Below are 4,512 nucleotides of genomic sequence, written 5' to 3'. Positions count from 1 at the left end.
TCTTTCTTTTTTTCTTACTTCTATTGTACTTTTCTTCCGCCTTTCCTTGTTGCTTTCTGCTGTCTTTCTTTCTTTCTTTCGAGCCTCTCAAGCCACTTCTCACCCCATTGAAGGGGTGCAAAGCAGCAGGATCCTCTCCCAATTGGGGTCCTCTCACCCTCCAAGATGTGGGGCACTTCACCTCAGCCCCCCAAATTGCAGGGGGCTTTACATCACCTTCCCCAAATTCCCCGCAACCTCCCAGAAGACACTTAGAGGTCCCAGAATTGTCAAAAACCAGCAGGAGCCTCCCGAAAAGCGGCTCCTGCTTTCCCTCCCTGGAGTGCCCCATGCCAAGTGCCCAAACCACCCCATCCGTCCCAAACTTCATCATACCCCCACAATCCCCATCCCCATCCCACTCCAACCCACCCCATCCCTCCCATCCCATCCCATCCCATCCCATCCCATCCCCATCCCATCCCATCCCATCCCATCCCATCCCTCCCCTCCTGGACACCAATTCCCCTTCTGTGGTTCCTGACTCCCCACACACGGGGCTTGGGGCTGACGGATTGAGCCATTTGGGGCTGCCATCGACACATTGGGGCTGGCATTGAGTTTTTTAGAGGAAATTGCTCAATGTCTCCATCCAAACTGGGAGGTTGGAACCTCTCCTCAGGCCTCGCTGTGCCCATGGGCTCACCTCAAGTCCCAGAATCAGAGCCAGGGCCCCACAGGCTATTCAGAACCTCTAAAAATTGCCAGAAACAGCAGCATCCTTCCCAAAATGGGCTCCCCGCATCCCTGACAATAGGTCCCACTTCCAAGTACCAGAGCCCCCTCTCAGAACCCCTCCCTAAGCATTGGGGGCACCCCAAAACTGCCTCAGGAGCGGGACATACCCTGACATCCCTTCAGGAATGGGGGATATCCCAGAACCCACTCAGCAACGGGGTCCCCCCGGCCTCATCATGCCCAGCCTTCAGCTGGCTCAGCCAGAGCCCATCCCGCCCTCAGCAGCCCCAGCCCAGCCCAGCCCAGCCCTCCTGGGCAGGAAGCCCCAATGGCCGAGCCGGCCTGGGACACTTGCAGGGATGCGGGGCCAGCCGCAGCTTCTCGGGCCAGCCTGTGCCAGGCCCTGAGCGCCCTGCCAGGGAACCACTGCTGCCCCACATCCCATCTCAGCCTGCCCTCGGGCAGCGGGAAGCCGTTCCCTGGGGCCCGGCCCCGCAGGCCCTTGGCAAGAGTCTCTCTCAGCCAGCAATTGCTGCTCCTCCCTGCTGCGGGGCCCAAGCTGCAAGTTGATTTTCTGCCGCTGGCCCCGGCCCAGCCCCGAGCCAGGGCCAGCACCTTGCCCTGGAGCTCTGCGGGCGCTGCGTTTGTGCGGCTGCAGCGCAGCGGCCGCAGCTCGGAGCTGCCCTTTGTGTCCCCGCCGGCAGCTGGCAGAGCTGGCGGGGCCGGGCCAGGGCCGGGCCAGGGTCGGGCCAGCCCCGGCCTTCCCGGCTCTGGGACACAGCGGCGGCAGCCCCAGCCTTCCAGCCCTGCACACGCTCCCACACAAGCCTCCAGAGCCGCGGCCACGCAACGCAACTGACCGGCCGCTGACCCCCCAGCCTGGCCTGATGGCCATTCCTCTGCCCACACCTCGGCCAAGCTCCCCTTGGCCACCTCCTGAGCCACAATACCACAGACAAGTGGCACATACAGGTACAGAGCTCTGCCCAGAGCTGGCAGAGGAACGTTCATTCAACATAAAAAACACACCAAAAAAAAGAGAACTGCCCCCAGCAGAGCTGTTCCCTCCTGCCGTACTTACACCTGCACACCCACAGCGCCTGAGACTGCAAGCAATGAGCATTCCCTGGGCACATCTGCAGCCCAAGCAGCTCGAGGACAGCCTTGCAGCAGGACTGCTCTCAGCTGAGCCAAAAAGGCCCCTCTGGCAGCTGCAGGGCCATTGCAAAGGGCCAGGGCCAGAGCCTCGGCCAAACGCAGGAGGAAAGGGCTCTGAATTCCCCTGCCCTGGCACAGAAACCCTGTTCCCAGGGTGCTTCCCACACAGGATTCCTCTGGAGGACTGCGGAAGGCTGAGAGGCAGCTCTGGCTTCTCCACTTTCCATGTCCTAGAGCTGCCTGGCAGAAGAAATGGAGGGACAGCTCTGGTGGCACAATCCCTCCCGGCCCAGGGCACAGCGCTGGGAAGGTCTTTCCGTGCCGAGGCTTTGCTGCGGCCAAGGAAAGCTCCTGGCTCAGGGTCACCTTTCCTGCTGGGCCAGAGCCCCCGAGTGGCCCAGCAGCAGCAGAGAATTCCAGCACAGCCCCGGCACGGGCAGGGCGGCACTGGGCGGGCTGCGGGAGCCGGCAGTGCCTGAGCTCAGAGCAGCTGAGCCTGGGGGCTCTTGGCCAAGGCCGAGGCCCAGCGAGCATTTCTCAGGTCGCAGGGCGGCCTGGAAAGGTGCTGGGGGCGATAATTCACCCCCCAGTGTGGTCCCAGTCGCTCCCAGTATTTCCATGTCCGTGCTCCCAGCGCTGCTCCCAGCCCTGATCCGTGGGGATGGGAATGTCCCGCTCCCTTCCCGAGGCAGGCTCACACCTGAGCCAGGTGTGCAGGGCAGGACCTTGCCCTGAGCCCAAGCCCTGTCCCCCCTGCAGGATCTGCTTCCCATCGGCCTCTTCCTCCTGCGGCCCCAAGCCCAGCTCGGTGCTGACCGAAGGGCGCTGTGCCGGGGCCATCCCCCGGCGGAGGCTGCGCACCCCCTCTGCCCCCTCCCCAAATTCCCTCCCGGCAGCAGCAGGAGCCAGGAGGGGATCCAGGTGAATTCCCTGGAATTGCCCCGTCCCCTCCCCCCGCGCTCCCTCGGTCACTTTCGCGTCTCCGTCTCCGACCTGCGCCGCCGGGATCTGCCCGGCGACCGGTGACGTCACGAGCAATCCGAGCTGCCATTGGTGAGCAGCAAAGAGCGGCGCCAATGGCGGGGCCGGAGGCGGCTCTGGGGGCGGGGCCCAGCGGAGCAGCGCGATGGCTCCAGCGCTGGGGCCGGGGGCGCTCCTGGGGGCGGCGAGGGGAGAGTGGGACGCCGGCACCGGGACCCTGAGCCGTCATTCCCGACGCCGTGACCCCCCTGCTCCCCTTATCCTGCGCAGGGACTGCCCCAAATCCCCCATTTCTGGACATCAGGACCCCCTTACACCCCCTTTCCCCCCGCCCCCCGCGCTCCCTCGGTCACTTTCGCGTCTCCCAACCTGCGCCACCGGGATCCACCCGGCGACCGCTGACTGCCCCCGGCATCGAGACCTCCCTCCCCGCCCACGGCTCCTCCCGGGACCTTCTGGAAACAGCAGCGGAAAGAGTTGAAAAATTCATCATTATTTCGGTTGATTTCGTTGGTTTCCGGGGGAGAAGCGGCGGGACAGAACCTCACCACAAACCTCCAGGGGGAGAACAAAGGCTGGGGGGGGTGGGGGGATGGGGTGGTCGGGGGAGGAAATGGAGAAAAAACACATTTTAATAGAAGGGGGAAAAAAAGGAAAAACAAAAAAGAATAAAAGCAAAACTCAAAGTAAAACAGTATAAACAATAAAATTACATAACGTACCTATGAAAAAAAGAAAATGACGGCAGAGGTTATTCTGTTGGGACTTCGGATTTCTTCTCCAAGCTCCGAGCCGGGTCTGAGCCAGAAACCGGAGGGCTGGCAGAGACATCGCTGCTGAGGGGCTGAATATTTGCAAGATTAAAGGATCAAGGAACACCTTGAGTTTGCAGCACTCCCAGCGCACGCGTTCGATTCGCTCATTTCAAGGTGAAGGCTCAGCTCCACTTGTGACTCTGCTTTGTAGCGATGAATGGAAACATTCAGGGAAATTCCCCTAGAAAGAGCCCGGGAAAGTTCGTGCTGGGAGAGCTCCCTCGGGGCAGCCCCGGCTCCTGCCCTGCTTGAGTCCCTCTCGAGCCCGCTGTGGTTTCCAGCTGCTGCGCTCCAGCTGCCCCAAATGCCCGTGAATTGCACGGAATTGGAACAGATCCGAGTCCTCGTGGCTCGGGCTAAGGGCAGGGAGAGGTCACTCAGGGATCGCCATGGCGGCCACAAGAGCCCCGACGTGCGGAGATGAACTGGATTTGGGACGGAGCGGATCAGAACAGGAGAGTGAGGAGTAAAATAAACCCTGGAACAGAACCTTCCCGCGACCTCTTTCTCCTTGCCGGACTTCCCTTTATCCGCGGCTCCTCCCTGCTGTGCCCAGCGGGGCAGGGAGAAGGGATGGGAGTCGCGGTCAGTTCGTGCCGCTGCTTCGCCCTCGGGGACAGGAATCCTTCCCTGCTCCGGCGCGGGGTCCCTCCCATGGGCTCAGTCCCTGCCCTGGCCAGCGGGTGGTCCCTCCCATGGGCTCAGTCCCTGCCCTGGCCAGCGGGGGGTCCCTCCCCAGCCGTGCGGTCACTCCCCGGCCCGGCCCTGAGGCGCGGGGCAGTCGCGGGGCAGCCGCGCTCCGGCCCCGTCAGCGGCACCGCCGCTTCGTGCCGGGCAGGAG

The 4,512-nt window shown here is 62.9% G+C and overlaps 1 long non-coding RNA gene across 1 annotated transcript; it reads right to left on the bottom strand.

Moving 5' to 3' along the window:
- Nucleotides 1-3,328: 3,328 nt before the first annotated feature.
- LOC125330409 lies at nucleotides 3,329-3,807 on the bottom strand. The gene is made up of 2 exons (XR_007205503.1): nucleotides 3,579-3,807; nucleotides 3,329-3,431 (listed from the first exon to the last, which is right to left on the bottom strand). It is a non-coding gene; the product is annotated as an uncharacterized LOC125330409 (long non-coding RNA).
- Between the last annotated feature and the right edge of the window lie 705 nt (nucleotides 3,808-4,512).

The sequence above is a fragment of the Corvus hawaiiensis genome, chromosome 1, assembly GCF_020740725.1.
Source record: "Corvus hawaiiensis isolate bCorHaw1 chromosome 1, bCorHaw1.pri.cur, whole genome shotgun sequence".
Taxonomy (NCBI): domain Eukaryota; kingdom Metazoa; phylum Chordata; class Aves; order Passeriformes; family Corvidae; genus Corvus; species Corvus hawaiiensis.
Note: the sequence above shows the minus strand (reverse complement) of the source record. Positions and strands in the feature narration are given on the sequence as shown.